At 44.0% G+C, this 21,485-nt stretch overlaps 1 protein-coding gene across 2 annotated transcripts in view; it reads left to right on the forward strand.

Annotated features, from left to right (window-relative positions):
• The window catches only part of PIP5K1B (phosphatidylinositol-4-phosphate 5-kinase type 1 beta), a 403,907-nt gene that overhangs the window by 118,875 nt on the left and 263,547 nt on the right, over positions 1-21,485 (forward strand). The window contains exon 2 of one of the 2 annotated variants that reach the window (XM_056106896.1): positions 20,402-20,488. The gene's annotated coding sequence lies outside the window, so the exon portion shown is untranslated. The remainder of the gene's footprint in view (positions 1-20,401; positions 20,489-21,485) is intronic. The other variant, XM_056106897.1, reaches the window with a different exon arrangement.

Below are 21,485 nucleotides of genomic sequence, written 5' to 3' on the forward strand. Positions count from 1 at the left end.
GTGCCCATTTTCCACCACCATGGGTCCCAGTATCCCTCCCACCCCCCAGCCCCCCATCCCACCCTGCCTCTGTGGCAGGCATTCCCTTTTGTTCTCTCTCTCTCCTTTTGGGTGTTGTGGTCTGCAAAAGAGGCATTGAGTGGCAATCATGTTCAGTCCATAGTCTACTTTCAACATGCATCTCCCCTCCTGGGAGGATCCTCCAAACACCCTTTATTTGGTGCTCCCTTCTCTATCTGAGCTGCCCTTTCCCCTAGAACGGGCACGGCTGGTCTCTAAGTCATGGAGTAATCCTCCTGGTACCGATCTCGGCTATTCTTGGGTATTAATCTCCTATTTTGTTACTTTATGTCCCCCAGATGTATGAATCAGGGTTCTACTAATACAGAACCTGAGGAAGGACATCAGGAGAAAGCAAAGGACCATGTTGGCCAGACAGGGCCACTCAGGAAAGAGGGGCCATAGGGAGGGAGGAGCACTCAATCATGAGCTCCGCCAGGAACCCATGGCCTGCTCTGCAGAGCCATTGCTGGTTGGTGCTTCTGAGAAGTTCAGGATGAGCATGCAGGTGATGCAGCAAGGGACCCATCTGGGAACTTGGGAAGGGGGTGCTGGAGAAGCCAGGTTTCCCAGTGAGCAGGGAGTAGGGAGTGCCATAGGGTTGCAGCCGGAGAGGAAACTCCCAGGTGTGGAGAGATGGGAGGAAGAGTTCACAGATCTCGCTTGGCAAGGTGAGGACTAGATGAGAAGAAGCCATTGGAGACCTGAGAACAGAGCTAACTGGCGAGAGAATCTCTGAACAGGTGTGTGTGTGTGTGTGTGTGTGTGTGTGTGTGTGTGTTGGAGAGGGGGAGCTATGGTTAGGAAAGAGGAACCCTCAGGCCAGAGAGAGGACGAGGGGTGGAGCCTTTTACCCCTCTGGGAAGCAGGAGGCAAACCACAGCCGTCGCCAGGGAAAAGCCAACAGATGCTGGGAAAAAGCCATGCAGAGGGCTGGAAAGTGACCTTGGCACTGACCAGCTTGAGTGCCTGTGTCCTGGACTGGAGAGCGGCCTTAACACTGGCCAGCTTAAGGGCCCTTGTCCTGCTTCTGCCAGTCACCATGTGATCTTAGCCCGGTTACATAACTTCTCTGCACCCCCCCACCACTGCAAAACTGCCCCCTCCCACACATCCCCCACAGGGTGCTCCTGGATGGTGTGGAGATGACAGGAAAGAGTGAGGAGATCAAGTGCTCTCATTCCTCTAGTGCTTGTAACTGGGCCCGACATGAAGGGGGACTCCGTGCAGATTAGTCGGCATCTCTGCTCTTCAGAGGGCTGAAGGCCAATGCATCTCCAGAACATGAGAGGCTGGGGGAGGGCTGGGGGGATGCAGGAAGTCCTGAGAGGCACAGGCAGAGGCTGTGTGCCCAGAGCAGCCTCCAAGGTGCTATCCTGGGGCAGAGTGAGTGCTATGGCGGGGAGGGAGCATGGGGGCTCCAGGCTCCTTCTACCTGGGCAGGGAGGAAAGGCAGGGCGACAGCTGGAGTGTTAGGGGCCCGCCTGTCCTTGCAGAGCCTTGCCCTCACCACTGTGGCCCCCAGAAGTTTGCAAGCACAACAGGGCCGGCTCTGCTCTGTTCCACAGAGCTTCTGGTCTAAGCATCTGAAAATGACGGTCACAGTACTGCGCATATATATATAAGGGGTAGGGGCAGAGCCAGGAAGAATGCAAGTGCTTTCTGTGATCGTCCCTCCTCCCAGGGCCCAGGGGAGGTCCTGCTTTCTCATTGCTCAGCTGAGGAAGCAAGAGACACAGAGATAAATTGCCCTGGTGTGGCACAGACAGCTGGTGCAGTGGGAAATGGGCCGGTCTGGTTCGCCACATTCCCCATCTGTCCTGTTCGGGCAGGATGCTGAGAGGGGATGCGTGGAGGATGAGGCGAGCATCTCCACTGAGCTTCTGACCATCTCTTGCTGATCTCGTTTCTGTCTTATTGGAGGAGGGTTTCTCGGCGAGGACTTGTGCCCCTGCCAAGAGCACACGGGAATGATGGTGTGTGATGAAGATACAGGAGCCTCCCATCCCCCGCCAGAAGCCAGGGGCAAGCCAGGGCCTTGGATTAGATCTTTCAGAGCGGAAATATTGCCAGTGCAGTCTCTGTCGGTCTCTGGCACTAGGGCCTTGTCACTGCATCTTTTTATTTTATTTTATTTTAAATTTATTTTTTTATTAGTGAGACACCATGAGGTACAGTTATAGACTTACAAATTTTTGTGCTTGGGTTTCAGTTATACAATGATCAAGTACCCATCCCTCCTCCAGCGTCCATCCTCCCCTACCACGGGTCCCAGCATCCCTCCCACCCCCATCCCCCCTATCCCACCCTGCCTCTGTGGCTGGCCATTCCCCCTTATTCTCTCTCTCTTCTTTTGGGTCCTGTGTTTTGCTGCATCTTTTTATAGCTATATTAAACAGCCAAATTCTTGGCTTTACTCTGCTCTGACTTTAGCACTGGCTCTACCTGACCTGGCAAGACTAGGGCCAAGCCACTTGACCCATTCAGCCTCTGTGTCCAGAAGGCTCTGAATGGGCACCAGAGAGGTGGTACCAAGATTAAAGCATTCGCCTTTTTGCAGCTGATCCTCGTTCTATTCCCAGTTCTTCCTGGTCCCCTGAGCCCTGTCTGGAGATACTCCTGAGCACAGAACTGGGAGTAGCCCCTGAGCACCCCAGGGGTGGCCCCCATAGCTCCCAAACAATAAGACAGTGCTGAGCATGGAACATCTGGCGGCGTATCTAGGGTCGGGTGAGTGAATGCTCTGCGGGCACCATCTCTGCCTGTGCCTCTTGGCTCTGACTTCCTGCATCCCTCGAGTCCTCATCCTTTCCTTCGGCTGGGATGGAGGAACCCCCCTCCCCCACCAGCACCACCACCTCCAGGGTAGGGAGAGGGCTGCTCTGAGAACGGTCATGCTCTGCCCCCAATTTTGGAGCTTGGAAGTATAGCTACCTTTGACTCAATCCAGACCCCCTCAGCATCTACATTCTGACCATGTGTCCACTGTCCACACCACACGAGGCTCCTGCCTCTCCAGCTCAGAGCCACCACGGCCCTGGCTGCTACCGTGACCTGCCCAGCACTTCCGGTTTGACCTGGTCTCCTCTTCAACAAGAAGATTTTTCACAATCCTATTGACCTCTGGCTCAAATGCCTTCAGCTGATGTTCCCTGATTGGTCAGATCCATGGTCAGCCCACCAGTATCATCTACTCCCATGTGACTCCCCTGGGTAAGGCAGGAGGATGGTCCTTCTGCATCTGCCAGAGCTCCTACACTTCGGTCCACACTCCTGTTCTTTCCCACGGGCTCTGCCATCTCACACTGCATTACTGCTGCTGACCCTGGACCCTTCCCACCTCCCTCCGCTCCAGTCATCCCTCACACGCCAGATTCTTCAGTTGAATTGTTGGTTTGTTGAAAACAGCTCTCTGTCTGAAACCTCAACACAACGAAGCACATATCAAACACAGGAAATTTAATATTCAGTGATTAATAGCTGATTCATAAGCTCTTTACGCTTTTTTTAAATTATTATCGCATTTTTTTTTTTTAAAAAAGGACTTTCCATTTAAGCCTGCTGACAGTGCTAATGGGTGTTTGTTAGAGGCAAGGCCAAGCCAAGGTCCTGATCCTGTTTAAGACGTTCTCATTATTATGTGTGCTTGTGTTTTGGCTTCTCTTCTAAGTGTCTTGAGAAGGGGAATTCTTTTCTTCATTTTTGTGTTCCCCAAAGTGCCCTTCCATAGATAAGAGTTGGAATAAATGGGTGAAAGATTATACCCTTCTGCGTGAGTTGTCTGTTGTAAATGATCATATCCCTTCTCTTTTCTCTCTACATTTGTATTTGAAGCCCCTTATGTCACCTGTTAACAATTATGGTTCTTAGCTTAAGAAGTATGCAAGGGGCTTGGCTGGATAGAACTTTTCCTCCTGCTCAGTTTCTGTTTCTAGCCTCTTTCTGTTCTTGCAGAATCCTCTATCTCCTTGAGCCTATTATTTATTTTCTGGTCTTACCTTTCCATATGTTCTTCAGATTTACCACAGACACACAGCCTCGCAGTTGCCCATCTCAGGAGTTCTGTGGGGGTATACTTCCAGTTTGGGGCACTTGGAGCATTTAGATCTGTGGTGCTTTTGCTTTCTCAAAACAAGATGCCCAGAAATGCTTTGCAGATTGCTGCAATCACGAAGCCAAGTAGATGTTGGTTATTACCTCTGAGTTCAAACATCTTTCCACCAGTCCCAAGTGACTTTAATTCTCACAGAGTTTACACAGCTCTTTTTGTAATAATTGAATCATTTCTTTGGCATAGTCTCTTAGGAAGAGGGAAGAATTCACTTAGAAATGAAAGGTGAGCAGAAAGCTTAATCTGGTTAGTAAAAGAAAGAGACATTTTTACAGTGACATGAAAAGGCAATATTGTGAAGTCTATCTGATACCAAACAATCTCTTGCAAAAAAAAATGGGTGAAAAAAAGTATAGGCATTAGATGTAGGCAAAGTGTCGACTGCAAGAGACTCTTAGTGACTCTTGCAGATGGTTTTGAGAGAGAAAAGACCTCGCAGTGTTAGTTAAGTCTCCATGGACTTATTTCCTGCATAATAAACAGAAAGTGACACACGTATGTAGCCACTTGCCTGCACCTCAACTTCTTCAGCACCCCCTCACTTTCCATCTCTACCAGCTAGCATATAACATATACATAGCTCATAATCATACACAAACACCACACTCATGCACACCACACACATCCGACATGCACCCCACACACTGCAGCTCACCATGTAACCATACATGAACATCATACCTGTGCATGCCGTACACCACACACACACACACACACACACACACACACACACACACACACACACACACGCCCACGCCAGACCACAGAACCACTATGTCTCTGTGTTTTTTGAAGGGAAGTCAATGCTGGAGAAGATTGCACAGTAATGGTGTTTTGTGAAAAGTTATGATCACAGTGGTCTGAAAGTAACATACTCCTCACAGTTGTTTTCATGAGTTACTTCTTTCTAATGTTTACAGTAAAGGTTTACGTTTGAGAAGGTTTATGAATTCTTTTAGCACAACCTTTGTTGGAAAAACGAGTTACAAGTGTGGTTCATTTTATGCCGAGACTTTTGTCATCACCATTTATAACCATTTTGTTTATTCACTTTGTGAGAGCCATTCAGAAAGCTGATGAATGTGTTTTATGAGACATGATAAGAGCCCCACAATTTATTTTGATTGTCTCCATTTGGATTCTTCGTGTGCAGGTGCCATCATTTGGAATTGGTTTTGGCAGCGGCTTGCATATGTAAATATTATATGCATGAAGTGAAAACTCAGTCAAATGATCTTCATCAGGAAAAATAGGGCAACTTTATTAGTGCACCATAGTTTGATTTTTATTGCTTCTGGGCATACAATCTATAGCCTACATATATCTGAATTTGTGTGTATAGGTGATCTCCATTACACAAATACATACCATGGAGATTTTCAATATTTCTTTAAGAATTTTTGCAAATATTCTAAAAATACATGGAATCTGAGCCTGTGATATTTTCATATCTGTGAAATACAGATTTCTCCTTTAGAAACTACATCGAGGATTGTTTCAGTTTGACATATTCTTGTTGCTGAAATCTAAGCCTTAAAAAAAGAACCCATCGCATTTTTTTAAGCATTTGATTTTTTTTCCTTCTTGTTTGTTGTTTTTTAATGAAAAATCACATTAAGAAAGAACCAAACCTCATCGTATGAGCACCAGAAGAAAGACTACACAATTTCCTACCTCCCCAGCAAATCTAGAAAACCTTCCTAGGTTTTCTGCCCAATAATTTTGCCTGAATTCAGGCAAATTTTCACAGGTATGTTTTTAATCAACGATTGAATCGGGACCTAAAATTATAAGTAGCACTGCACTGTAGAACTGTCCTCCCGTTGTTTATCGATTTGCTCTAGGGGGCACCAGTAACGTCTCCATTGTGAGACTTATTGTGACTGTTTTTCGCATATCGAATATACCATGGGGAGCTTGCCAGGCTCTGCTTTGCGGGTGGGATACACTCGGTAGCTTGCCGGGCTCTCCGGAAGGGATGGCAAGGCAAACACCCTACCCGCTGTGTTGTTGCTCCAACCCAAAATTATAAGTAGGATGAGCAATTGAAACTATTTCTGTGTGTGTGTATGTGTGTGTGTGTGTGTGTTTGTGTGTGTGAGTGTGTGTGTTCTTCATCTGGTAGTGCTCAGGCTTTCTTCTGGCTCTGAGCTCAGGGATCACTCAAGGAGGGCTCAGGGGACCATATCAGATGTCAGGAAGGAAACAGGTTGGCCGTGTGCATGGTAAGGGTCCTACTTGCTATACTTTCTCTCTGGCCCTTCCAGTTACATTTTGAACCTTGAACTACTTCTTGACAAATTCTTAAAATGCAAGGTTCCTGAGCTCAGAGAGTGCCCAGTAAGGGTTTTAAATCTGTTTCTTCATGTGGCAGGTTTTCATTCAACCTGTGTCATGTGTCTGGCATCTTCCCTGTCTTCCCCTCAATCTTGTTCCCCTCAGAAAACTGCTATAAAGCTTTCCATGAACCCTTGCTGCTGACTTTGACAACTACAAGGACCAAAGTAAAGCACATGTCACATCACACTGAAATATACGCACACCTATCTCTTTGTTATTGTGATTCTTTGCACACTAGGATCTGTTACTGTGATTCTTGAAGACTCGGGTTGGTGTTTGTCTTGACGGTTTCAAGACCAAACTAATAGCCTGATGTGTAATGCTCAATAAATGTTGAATGGATGAAGAAGGGGTGAATTTGATTTGCTCACTGATAATGAAAATGAACTCAAAAGAACATCACTTAGACAAAGCTGATTAATGGCAGGTACAGCCATGGCCCAACTTATTTTCAATTGCTTTCTTTATTAAGAAATTTTCTCTGCAACATTAACAGCCATAACCTGAGTGGCAGAGAACATTGTCGTATGACTATTTGGGGAAAGATCAATTCCCACCAAACATACTGCACTCATTCATTCATTCATTCATTCATCATCCTGTTATTCGTCGATTGCCTCGAGCAGGCCCCAGTAACGTTTCTTTCATCCTAGCCCTGAGATTATATTCAAGACTCTTTAGGAGAATGAGACCCATCATTATTACTGGTATTTGGCATATTTGGTACGCCACGGGAAGTTTGCCAGACTCTGCCCTGTGGGCCGGCTACATTCGATAGCCTGCAAGTTTGTCCAAAGTAGGAATGAGATAATAAGATGTCATAAAAAGATGTCCTTATAAGATGTCGTGCGGCCGCAAATGCAGCCGCACGGTTCCAGGAGCTGGATTTTATAGTCTCTGAGTCTTGGCCGTTGATGGGATTACACGGCGCCAGGGGGCCAGGTGGTGGGTGTGACCCCTGCCTACTGGAATTTGGAGGATCTGGGTGGAGGATGCTTGACTCCAATCCGAGTAGGCTTGGAGATCTCGGCCCCGGAACCCGCGTGGCTTTGTCCCTCTGCCAGTACCTTCATGTGTGCGGAGAGTGGTCTCAGCATGGTGGTGGCTGGTCCTGGAGGTCTTCGGCTGCCGGAGCCCTGGTCGGGGCGGGGAGGAAAGCTCAACCCGCTCCCCTCCAAGGGGCCCCGGCGAGGAACAGCCAGGCGCGGGGGCAGGAGACTGCACTGGTCTCGTCCAGGAGCTGGATTTTATAGTCTCTGAGTCTTGGCCGTTGATGGGATTACATGGCGCCAGGGGGCCAGGTGGTGGGTGTGACCCCCGCACTCATAATGAATGACTATTCCTTGAGTCCTTTCATCGTTGCTAGGAGGTTCTAAGGTGAGATGCTAACTACAAGTCTTAGTTATGGCTCAAAAAAAGAATCACTCTCTGATAGAGTCTCTATAAAATTCATTGTAAGTATAAGTGGAGGGGGCCCATTGCCATACAGTTAATAGCAGGGGTGGACACAAAACACGTATGTTTAGAGGCTGGAGCAATAGTACAGAAGGTAGGGCATTTGCTTTGCATGCAGTCGACCTGGGTTCAATCCTGTGCATCCCATATGGTCCTCCATGCACCGCCAGCGGTAATTCCTGAGTGCAGAGCCAGGAATAACCCCTGATTACCACTGTGTGTGACCCCCCCCAAAACTAACAGACAAAACACAAATATTCAGAGTCCTATTCCAATGTTATTCTCTTCTTATGAGCCCCTTAATGAAGTGTAAGATTTTAAGGAAAAGTATTAAGGATTTGAAACTGGTTTCTTTCACCTCTTGCATCTTCAAGTTACCTAAGTACCCTACCCATAATTGGGTAATTAGGTAATTACCCATTCCTCTCTCTTTACCGCTCCTGCACCCCCGCCCCTCAGCAATTGGCCTTATAGGAGGAATAAGGTATCTGTGGCAAATTAAAAGTAGCAATTTCTTGGGGCTCGCTAGGGATTAAGAGGATGAAACGATCACAACCCAAATATGGCCTCAGGTGTGTAAAGTATCTAGAACTTTAGTAACTCCAGAGTATTATTTATTTATTTATTTATTTATTTTTGCTTTTTGGGTCACACCTGGCGATGCACTGGGGTTACTCCTGGCTCTGCACTGAGCAGTTACTCCCAGAGGTGCTCAGGGGACCATATGGGATGCTGGGAACCGAACCTGGGTCGGCCGCGTGCAAGGCAAACGCCCTACCCACTGTGCTGTCTCTCCAGCCCCAGAGTATTTTTAAAGGTCCCCTACCTCTTTGTAAATTCAGAAATTCCTTCTAGGTTGAGATCCACTGATGTAGAACAAATTTTACAGGAACTAATTATAGAGTATTAATATTACTGGCTAACCTTTCCATTGCATTTACAAATTTCACCAATGCAGTGCAGTGTTTATTAAACAATCTTCTAATGGTTTTGTCAAGTAACCCGGAGTAAGTGTGTGGTGTGGTGGAAGCAGCAGTAAGTTTGAGAACAGGCAGCTCTGTCTGTTCTAAGCCCCACCTCCTCCTGTCACTGTCACTGTCCTCCCGTTGTTCATCCATTTGCTTGAGCGGGCCCAGTAACATCTCCATTTTGAGACTTGTTGTTAGTGTGTTTGGCATATTGAATACATAAAGCCTGGGGAGCTTGCCAGGCTTTTCCGTGCGGGTGAGATACTCTTGGTAGCTTGACTGGCTCTCCGAGAGGGGCAGAGGAATCGAACCTGGTTCTGCCAGGCTGGCTGCGTGCAAGGCAAACGCCCTACTGCTGTGCTACCGCTCCAGCCCGTCCTCCTGATACCAGGCAAATTATTTGTTCTCAGATTTCAGCCTTACTCCTGTAGTAGACTCTGTTTGGTCTGTTTGAGGTCTCTGCAAATATTCCTAAATTGTCACGGCACAGTCTGGCAAACTCCCCATGGCATACCCAATATGCCAAATACCAGTAACAATGATGGGTCTCATTCTCCTAACTCTAAAAGAGCCTTGAATATGGCGCTTTTTTGAAAAATCTCAGGGCTAGGACGAAGGAGATGTTACTGGGGCCTGCTCGAGGCAATCGACGAATAACAGGATGGTCATGATCGTGATCGTGTCACTATCACTGTCCTCCCATTGTTCATCAATTTGCTCCAGCGGGCACCAGTGATGTCTCCACTCTGAGACTTGTTGTTACTATTTTTGGCGTATAAAATACGCCACGGGGAGCTTGCCAGGCTCTGCTTTGCGGGAGGGATGCTCTTGGTAGCTTGCTGGGCTCTCCGAGAGGGAGAGAGGAATCTAACCGGGGTCGACCGTGTGTAAGACAAACACCCTACCCGTTGTGCTATCGCTCCAGCCCATTCCTAAGTTATAAGCATGGAAAACTGTGTACCAGCTACTAGCCTGTATCCCAATCTTCCTTTTCTTTGAGAATCATGTTTCTTGAATGGATCATTGACTCACATCTTCATTCCCACCTGTATCATGTCTCTGTATATCTTTCTCTAGTTCATCATCGTCAGCTGTTTGACCTCAGGGACCTTCCTCACTGTTCTCTATCTCGGCCTGTCATTCTGTTTAGGAGGCAGCCCTCAAGTTCCCATGGTCAGGCAGTTTTCAGTGGACTGACCACCAAGTACCACTGTACTGGCTAACCTTTCCTTTGCATTTACAAATTTTACCAATGCAGTGCAGTGTTTATTAAACTAGCTAGGAATTGGTGGTTAGATGAGGGAGGGAAAATCTGGGCTGTCCACCTTCCCCTCTGTTCTTAGGTGGGTCTTCCCCCGCTGACCTCTCCACCCCCGTGGCTCCAAAAATATCCTGCCTTCTGAGGCCCCAGCTTCTGCCAGTCACCCCTCATCGTGATATTCTGATCCCAACTGGTAACACCAACTTAAAAATTTTTTTTTAATTTTATTTTTATAAAGTTCACAATAATTTATCACATTCAATATTCCAATACCAATCCCACCACCATGACACGTTCCTACCATCATTATTTTGAATTTTCCCACCACCACCCCAGCCTGCCCCCAAAGCAGGTCCTAAGTAATTTATTTTGTATTGCTTGTTATGAATAATCCATTATAAATGATTCGAAAGAATTTCCTTGGAGGAAACACCAGCTTTTGAGATTTCTTAACACTCCATCCTCCTGGTGTGCCTCTAGCAAAAGTAACTGAGAGCAATAGTAACTTCCTGCTGATACTAATCTCTGCGACTCATCACCCTCTTTTGCTTAGTTTTTTGGCTCACTGTCGCTTTCATAAGTAGTTCCATGGTTTAAATTCCTTCTCCTTAGCACACCCAGAACAGTTTCAGTTTTCCTGACTGGGCCCTCACAGCTCTTTCGAAGACATCAAATCTGGGTCTTATTCTTGTGCCCTTTCTTGGCTGCTGGAATTTCTGTATTCCAGATTCTTGCCAGAGATTATCCAAATCATGATTAGAGTAAGTTAGATAGTGCTTCTTATGCTTCCCCTATTTGTACCCCTTTTTGCCCCAGGAATTTTTATGTGCATACATCAAAATATGTACACTCGGCATGCAAACCAAAGATTTAGTGTTATTTAACCATAAAGAAATTTAAAGCGAATTTTTATGATTTTTTGTTTGAATTTTTTGGTTTCCAGGCCATACCTGGGAGTGTTCAGAGGTTACTCCTGGCTCTGCACTTGGGGATCACTCCTGGCAAGCTCAGGAAGCATATATAGTGCCAGGGATTGAACTCAGGTCAGCCATGTGCAAAGCAAGTGCCCTTCCTGTAATTATCATTCTGGCCCTTTAAAGTGAATTTTTAAAAATTATATGTGTCCCTCTGGAGCGATAGCACAGCGGGTAGGGCGTCTGCCTTGCACGCAGCCAACACGGCCGAGCCGAGTTCGATTCCTCCGCCCCTCTCGGAGAGCCCGGCAAGCTACTGAGAGTATTCGATATGCCAGACACAGTAACAACAAAGTCTCCAATGGAGACGTTACTGGGCCCGCTCAAGCAAATATGTGTCCCTACTAGAGGCTGCCACTCACAACTTAAGCAATTATAAGTTAGATAATCTCAAATCTGTGAAGCTGATGGTACAGCCCCATCATGTAGAGACAGTGATTTAGTTGTAGAACACGACCCAAGAGTCTGAATATTTATTATTAACATCCAGAGGATGTTATGTTGTAATATCCATGGGATATAGTCAACTTTAATTTTTCTGAGGCAAGGCCTCTTGCTCCGAAGGCTGGTTTGTAGACACAAGTCCCTTGGTTGGTCAATAAACAGTGACTCCTCCTCCCAGCACTGCTGACTTGACCTGGCTGCTGTCTAGACTAGTGGTGAACATCAGAGCCATCTTTTGAAAATCCATTGTCTTAACAGAGAAACCAAAGAGATAAGATCAACAGAACTGGGAAAGCTAGGAGAGTGGGGCCATAGGATAATGATGGAGTGATCTGGAAACACTAGTGAAGGGATCACTATCAAGATATAATGTCAGACAGGCGAAGCAGGTGCCCTGTCTGTTGTACTCTTACTCTGACCTCTCAATAGTATTGTTTTTGTTTGTTTGTGTTTGGGCCACACACTGGTGGTGCTGAGGGCTTACTCCTGGCTCTGTGCTTAGGGATCACACCAGGTGGTGCTCACGTTTCTGGGAATCAACCCCAGGTCAATTGCAGGCAAGTGAAACACCCTACCTGTGGCACAATCACTCTTGCTCCAGCAGTGTTATTTTTTAGCCTAAGAGAATCCAGATACTGCATATCAGTAGAGGCAGATAAGCTATCACTCTGTCAAAAATTATATTGTTTGGAATGTATTCTTGTTAGCTGAACTCATACCCCAAGGATCCATTCATATGAAAATTCAAGTTTCATTCGCTGAATGGCATGAGTTATTTGAGAAAATAATTTCAAACCACATTTTTTTATTTAAAAAATTTTAATAGTGAGACATCATGAGGTACAGTTGCAGACTTACAAATTTTTGTGCTTGGGTTTCAATTATACAATGATCAAATACCCATCCCTCCACCAGTGCCCATTTTCCCACCACCACGGATCCCAGTATCCCTCCCACCCCCCATCCCTCCCATCCCACCCTGTCTCTGTGGCAGGGCATTCCCCTCTGTTCTCTCCAAACCACATTTCTAAGGAAATCTAGGTCTTATTCTTGTGCTCTTTCTTGGCTGCTGGAATTTCTGTATTCCAGATTCTTGCCAGAGATTATAACTTTGAGTCTTCAACTATCCAGTTTTTATCCAAAGGTTAGTTATGAGAAATAATATTCATGGAGGACTGCCTGGAGGATATGCAATCCATTCATTCCTCGTCTAGATAACATAAATATTATTCATGGTTTCAGTCATCAGCTCTCCAGTCAGTTTTCCCTTTACTGAACATGTTAAGTGAAAAAAAATCATCCTGTGGAATTTCTGACCTGTGTTTTGAGAGAGAGAGCAGAAAGCCATCATAGTTTTCTAGACAGAAAACCAATAGGTTAGCAAGACAGGTACATCAGAGTAGCATGAAACTACTCATCTGTAAGCCAGGAAGCAAGATGAGTATTAGCTATTTATAGAGAGATTTTTAAGAAGCACCGTGGGCTGCAGGGATCACTCAGTGGGCTGAGCATACATTTTGCATGCAGAAAACCTCATTTTGATCCTCAGCAATGTGTAGTCCCCTGAGGTCTGGCAAGAGCAACCCCCAAGCACAGAGCTGGGAGTAGGCCCTGAGCTCTGACAACTGTTACCCCAAAACCAAAAATGGGACTGTGAATCCTACTCAAATACACAGATTCAGTACAGTCACCATCAAAATAGTAATTCTTGAAGAACAAAAGTCATTGCATACATATGGAAGCTCAAAAGTCTCTATATAGCTGGAAAAAAAAATTCTGAGAATAAAGAATGGAGGTATCATGCTTCCTGATTTCAAACTATATTATAAAGCTAAAGTGATAAGATCAGCATGATAATGGAATAAAATAGATGTACATATGGGTTAATCTAATAAAATTAAAAGCCAAAAAAGAATCCTAATATGTGGACAGTTAATTAATAAGAGTCTAGTGACCTAAAAAAAATGGAGAAAGGTCAGATTGCAATAAACGTTGTTGAGAAAACTGAATAACCACATATGAAAGGGTGAAACTGAATCGCTAGCTCACACTATGAACAAAGTGAATTCAAAATTGATGAAAGAGGGATTGGAGAGATAGTAAAAGGGCAGATAAGACCCTTCTATTGCATGCAGATGGTCTAGGTTTGATCTCTGGCACCTCATATGGCCCCCTGTATGCTACCAAAAGTGATTCCCGACCACAGAACCAGGAGTGAGCCCTGAGCACCACTGAGTGTGCCCTCTCTCCAAACAAAACTAAACAAAACTTTTGATTCAAGTGTTGGATGTTGCACCTGAAACTGTAAACTACCTAGAATAAAACATAGGTTGTGGCGGGAGAGATAGTACAGAAGAAAGGGCATATACCTTGCATGTAGTCAACCCAGGTTTAATCTCTGGCATCGCGTATGATCCCCTGAGCTCCACCAAGAGGGATCCCTGAGTTCAGGAGTAAGACTTGAGTATTTCTAGCTGTGGTCCAAAAAAAGAAAACAATTCAATGTCTGTCATAGAATTATTGCACTCATTTGTAGAATAAAGGTAAAGGTAAAGGCCCTCCCGTTGATCGTGGATTTGCTCGAGCGGGCCCAGTAACATCTCCATTGGAGACTTTGTTGTTACTGTGTCTGGCGTATCCAATACTCTCGGTAGCTTGCCGGGCTCTCCGAGAGGGGCGGAGGAATCGAACTTGGGTTAGCCATGTTGGCCGCTTGTAAGGCGAACGCCCTACCCGCTGTGCTATTGCTCCATATATATATATAAAGAACATAGTATGAGACTAATACGCAAGACAGTAGAAACAAGGTCAGGGCCAGCAACCTTGGTTCACAGTTGGAAGCCTGCTTCAAGTTCTGGGAAAGAAGGCAGTTGGGTTAGAGTAGGAACCACTAGGACAAAGATAGTCGGAAGTGATCACTCTGGATGAGAACTGAGTGCCGAAAGTAGGTAAAGAAACAAACATGATAACCTCTCAGCACCTGTATTACAAATCATACTCAAAAGGAGAGAGAAAGAAGAAAAATGCCTGACATAAAGGTTGTCAGGGTCTAGGGGGGGCGGGGGAGAAACTGGGGACATTGGTGGTGAGAAATGTACACTGGTGAAAGGATGGGTGTTGGAACATTGCATGACCAAAGCTCAATTATGAACAGCTTTGTATCCCACAGTGGTTCAATTAAAACCAAAAAACCCAAAACATGCTATACAGTTTATGATATTGGCTCCGGTGATACCTTTGAGGACTTAATATTAGCAAGGAAAAGAAAAGCAAAAATAAACAAATGGCATACCAGCAGTGTACCAGGATTCCTTTGTGCCCCCCCCCAACCCCCCAAAGCCTATCCAACACTGGTCATTTAATTTTTTTTTATATTACCATAGGCCCTTCTATATATATATAGATATATCTATATAGATGTGATCTATATCTATGAGATAATCGTAGAGATAATTTCATTGTAATTTTAACTTGAATTTCCCTAATAATGAGTGATAATGAGCATTTTTAAGATTCCTCTTGGCCATTTGTGTTCTTTGAAGAAATATTTCTTAGCTCTTCACCCCATTTTTTGGTTGGGTTATTTGAGAGGTTTTTCTTTTTATTTGAGTTTTGTTATCTCTTTAGGCTGGAGTGATAGCACAGTGGTAGGGCATTTGCCTTGTGCGCAGCCAACCCGGCCAAGCCAGGTTCAATTCCTCCGCCCCTCTCAGAGAGCCCGGCAAGCTACCGAGAGTGTCTCGCCTACACGGCAAAGCCTGGCAAACTACCCATGATGTATTCGACATGCCAAACACAGTAACAACAAGTCTCACGATGGAGACGTTACTGGGCCCGCTCAAGCAAATTGATGAACAACAGGAGGACAGTGACAGTGACAGTGTCATCTCTTTATATATCTAGGCTAATAATCCCTCCTCTCAAGTGTGGAAGGATCTCCCACTCAGTAGGATAGCTTTTTTTTACAGATAGTTTCTTCAGAAACGTTTTAGTTTGATGTAATTTCATATGTTTAGTTTTGCTCTGGGATACAGAAACACTAATCTGAAAAAATGAGTGCACTTCTATGTTTACTACAGTGTTATTTATTATACCCAAGGTAGGAAAGCAACGAAAGTGTCCAGTGACAGATTAGTTAATATAGAAGACATGTATAAATGTGTGCATGCATATATACACATATATACATAAATACACACGAAATTCATATAGATGGAGAATGACAATTGTCAGATAGTCTTTATACAATGCATATTTTACTCGTATTTGTATAAAGAATCAAACCAAGGGAACATATAAAGCAAATCAAAACAGACTCACAGATTCTAACTTCAAAACTCAGTTTACCAGAGGGGTGAGTTCATTGGAATAGTGATGTTGGTGGAGGACTTGGTGTGCTAATATTCACTGAAAAAGTATGAAGGTTTCCTTCTAAACATATAGCACTATATAAGAAGATTAACTCAATAAAAAAAAATTTTTTTGTATTTTGGGCCACATCTGGCAGTGGTCAGGTCTTACCCCTGGTTCTGTGCTCAGGGATCACTCCTGGCAGTGCTCAAGGGGGACCATATGGGATGTCGGGATTGATCCTAGGTCAGCCACATGCAAAGCAAATGCCGTGCACACTGTGCTATCATTCTGGCCCTGGGAAAAAATTTTTCAGTACAGTAAGTCAAGAATTTTGCACTAGCCCAAGAGTCTTTTCATATGGAAGAACAAAAGAAACATTTTCGGATATGGAGTGGTTCTCAGGGGCCATCCATGTGCACTTCAGAGGAAACTTAAGTGTTCCAACCAGATGGAAACCAAAGCAGAAGAGAAAATGTGAGACTAGGACCAGGAGAAATAGGTCAGTGGCTTGAGTTCAAATAGCCTGTGTTCCACTGTGCAGTGTCCTGGCAGTTTTGTTGTTTGAGGACCTGGCAGCTCTAATGTCTGCAGTTCCTGGCACCACAAGTGATTTCTGTCTACATCATCCCCAAAATGGAGTTGAGGCAGGGATGGGAATCCTGGTGAGCATCACAATGTTAAAAAAGATAGTGAAAAAGGGTTGTGTGACCACCATGACCAGGAAGTGCAACCTCTGGCAATGTGTGAGCATCACAGTGACCCTGGTCAGCACCACGACCTTGATTATGTCACAAGGCACTTCAGTTAAAAGGAGTAAAAACTCCCATGGCCTGATGTGTGACCTCTAGCAAACACCATAGCTAAAAAGCTTATGAGCATCATAGCCAAATGTGTGCGTGCAACCCTTGGTCATTACCACAATCACCATCATAAAGGGAAGAGGAAGGAGATGAAAAAACTAAAATAAAAGAAAGGTGCCAGATTGAACTTGTACTAAGATATGACAAAGCATGCTGTCATGTTATGCACTTAAGACAACATATTAGCTCAGAAATCAACCAGTATGACAATGGAACAGAGCAGGAGTCCAGAAATAGACCATGATATATAAGTCAAGTTAATGTATGCTAAATATGGCAAGTTCTGTCCAATGAGAACAAGATATATTGTGAAGTCACTGTCATAAGGCAATTAGCTTTCTATCAAGGGGAAGCTAGACGAAATGTCATTTGGAATAATGATCTAATGTTAAAAATAGAACCATGAAAGTATTCGTGGAAACTGCAGAAAAATACATGTAGAACATTGTGGATGGCTGGGACAGACTATTTCGAGATAGTAAATCTGTAATCCATAAAGGAAAACTTACCAGATTTCATGAAAAAAAAAAAAGCCATGAACAATGCCAACCCACGAACAGTAAGTTTTCAACTAATATGACAGTATTTCAGATACAAGGATATTTCGCAAGTTGATTATAAAAGTAAAGGTTATTCACTATCATATAAAGGACACAAAAGGCATTAATTGAAAATGTGAATCACCAATAAACCTGCACAAAAAATCAAACCCACCTAATGGTGAGAGAATGGTAATTGAAACAATTGAGATGGCATAAAGCCATAAGATCCCAGAAATGTTCGTTTTTGTTGTTGGGTGGGGGGGGCACATCTGTGGTACACCTGATCCCTAAATACACCAGGCTCTGTACTTAGGGATTACTCCTGGCAGAGCTGGGGGACTTTATGGAATGCCGGGTATTACATCTGGGTTGGCAACATGCAAGACATATGCCCTACCTGCTGTACTGTCACTCAAGTAAATTTGCAGACTTTATGTTTTAAATCTTTTTTTAAATTTGCAATACTGTTAACAATAGTTCCTCATGGACATAATTTCATTACCACTCCCATCACCAATATATCTGTCTCCCTCTCCCAAAGAATAAAACACACTTCCCTTTCACCTCACCCCCCCTACTCAATTGTATGAATTATGTTGCCTTTGACCCTTTGTTGCTATCTTGCTCTGTATCTGTATCTGTCCCACATAAGAGAGATTATTCTGTATCTGTTCCTGTCCTTTCCACTGACTTCTCTCGTCGCGAGACCCTCTAGTTTCATCTGTGTTGCTGTAAGTTGCAGGGTTTTGTTCTTTGTTAAATTGGCAGGCTTTTTAAAGATGTGGAGCCTCAGGGTTGATGAGAACATTAGTAAGTAAGTGCTTACTAGCACTGGTTTCAAGTACTGGTTGCCTCAACCTTCCTGCACAGACAAATGCCACAATGATCCTTCAAGTGGTTGGTGTTAACTTCTCAAGTTTTGGCCCCGACTTAGAGGATTCTTTCCCACAGAAATCAAAGCACTAGAAGTTTAAGGATGTTTGGCTAAGATTGTTTGTTCCTGCTCTGGTAATGGTAGCTGTCTGAATGTCCATCTACAAAAGTGTTCTGGGCTGGAGCAATAATGGTACAGCAGCTAGGGCATTTGCCTTTCATGTGGCTGATGCGGGTTCTATCCCTGGCATCACGTATGGTTCTTTGAGCCCACCAGGAGTGACCCCTGATTGTAGAGAAAGGCGTAAGCCCTGAGCACAGCCAAGCATGACTCTGAAACAAACAAGTAGACAAAACCCACAACAGGTTGATAAACAGTCCATCTTGTTGAATTTGGTGGAGCTATTTAAAAATGAGGTAGATTTTGAAAAAATAAAACCCCTTCATATTGCTATTATATATATATATATACATATATATATTGCTAAGAGGAAGAGACAGAAGTGTGTGTGTGTTTGTGTGTGTGTGTGTGTGTTTATGTGTGTGTGCATGAGTGTGTTTTAACCAGCACAGGAATGATTTGAAAAAGATGTACATCAAACTTCAATCTTGGGAAATAAGGGTAGGATGTGATTTTTATTTTATGTCTTAATATTTTTATAGGTCTACAATTTTACTTTTTAAAAAAAATTTTTATTAGTGAAACACCATGAAGTACAGTTGTAGACTTACAATTTTTTGTGCTTGGGTTTCAGTTATACAATGATCCAGTACCCATCCCTCCACCAGTGCCCTTTCTCCATCATTTACATTTTTTTAAAAAATTTTTGTTAGTGAAACACCATGAGGTACAGTTGTAGATTTACAAATTTTTGTGCTTGGGTTTCAATTGTACAATGATCAAACACCCATCCCTCCACCAGTGCCCATTTTCCACCACCACGGGTCCCAGTATCCCTCCCATCCCCCATCCCCTCATCCCACCCTGCCTCTGTGGCAGGGTGTTTTATGTCTTAATATTTTAAAAATTGGCCACAGTGAGCAAGAATCTCATCTATGAAAAAAAACATAATTGTAGCAAGATAGGTTTGTGGAATTGTTCTTTAGTTTTCGTCATCTTACCACATGCTTCTGAGCTGGAGTTTTCTTCTCCTCTGGGGCCCCTAGGATATTCAGAGGGTGAAATTGCGTAAGTGGAGGGACAGACACACGGTAGGACATAGGGCCACAGTAAGAAAACAAGGCTGAAAAATGGCCATGCTCTGTAAAACACTGAGAAACACTGATTGGGCTTTTAAGAAACTGATTATTTCTTCCTTTATTGCTTTTCCATTGGATCCTCAGAGTCAAATTGGGGCTTGTACAGGGTATTTACTGACTGAATGAAGAGTCACGTGGTTTACATCCTATCTATGCTTTATAATACACTCTGCAGGATGCAAACTGTTGTCATCTTTCCGCCTATCTTTGTCTTGCTCCCAGATAGGTTTTTTTTTCAAAGTTTTATTTAGAGCAATAACAGTAAATGAAGGGCTATCAAATACAAGGGAGTCTTATAAAAGATTTAGATTATTAAAAATCAGCTTTCTGGGCTCAGCACAAAGAGGAAGATATAGCAATTGGAGTAGAGTGAGGCATTTCAACTTACACCAAGAGTTTGAATTGAGAGACAAACCTTGTTGGTTTTTTGCTCAGTTTCAACTGCTACATTCCTTGTTAAAACTTGAAGATCTTCCATCTTCTCTGATGACTGTGATTATCGAGTTTAAATGTTATAACTTTTGAATAATAGGAGCACAATTTGTATGTGCTTGTTTTAATCAATTGTATGGTTTCCTAGCTGCATTTTAACCAATTGGATTCCTACAGCTACTGATCAGTTTGGGGGGATAAAAGGGATATGAGTAAATAGGTAAAGGTAAAGGCCCTCCCGTTGATCGTCGATTTGCTTGAGCGGGCCCAGTAACGTCTCCATTGGAGACTTTGTTGTTACTGTGTCTGGCATATCGAATACTCTCGGTAGCTTGCCCAGCTCTCCGAGAGGGGCGGAGGAATCGAACTCGGGTCGGCCGGGTTGGCTGCGTGCAAGGCAAACGCCCTACCGCTGTGCTATCGCGCCAGCCATATGAGTAAATAATGACCAATAATCTCTATTTCAACAGGAAGCTGGGAAGGAAAACAGTCTCAACAATGCATAGGCCACCAGTCACGACCAGCTACAGATGACTTGCCATTTCGTTTACAAAGGTAAGAAAACAGAGCCTGTCGTATTAATGACTCACTGTAGAGTCCTTCCTTTTCTTACAGTATGTCATTTAAAGATTTTCTAAATCCTATATCTGGCTCCTGACCTTTTGCGTTGGCATTATCAAATTTAAAATAACAAGCAAATGGAAACATAGGCAATTTTTTGAATGTCAGCATGCCTTAGAGGCAGAAGCAGAAGTTGTCTCCACTATTAACTACTGTGGTTGAGCTACTAAGAGTAGTGCTTTCCTTTAAAAGGTAGCAGTCCTCACTGTAGAGTACTTGGAGATAGCAGACTATGGAAACAAATGCCCAACGCATCTAAGATATGCTGAGTGAAGTCAAAAGGAGAAGGGCAGAGACGGAGTGATCTGTCTCACGTATGGGATATAAGAATGCAGTTAGAAAGCAACAGATGGCTGCATGCAACAGACGTGGAGAGCTAATCCATGGAACTGAGTTGGAGGATGAAGGGATCTGGGTGACCAGGTGGATGGGAGGAACTATTGGGATATTAGTTGAAGCAAGGCTCCCTGAGGTGGGATGATGTATGCCTCAAACTGTCATTAACAGTATTGTAAATCTCATCACCTCAGTAAAATGTAATATGGAGGGGAAAAAAATTATACCTTGACAATGTTGAAATTGGACAATCAGTGATGACCATAATGGAATCTTGTGTAGGTGTTAGGTCTTCAAATAATGAATGCCTGAAACCTAATTAGCCAAAATTAGTCCAGTAAAATATTTTAATATATAAGAAAAATAACCAAATTAATATACAAATCTCCAACCCCAAAAGTAAAAAATATCCTGCATCAGTAATCAACTTATGTCCATTTCATCCTCCTCTTTGTATGTACATAAAGTTATATGTGAACATAATTTTTAAGGGCTGGAGCGATAGCACAGCGGTAGGGTGTTTGCCTTACAAGCGGCCATCATGGCTGACCTGAGTTCGATTCCTCCGCCCCTCTCGGAGAGCCCGGCAAGCTAC

The sequence above is a fragment of the Sorex fumeus genome, unplaced genomic scaffold (assembly GCF_029834395.1).
Source record: "Sorex fumeus unplaced genomic scaffold, SorFum_2.1 ptg000149l, whole genome shotgun sequence".
Classification (NCBI taxonomy): Eukaryota; Metazoa; Chordata; class Mammalia; order Eulipotyphla; family Soricidae; genus Sorex; species Sorex fumeus.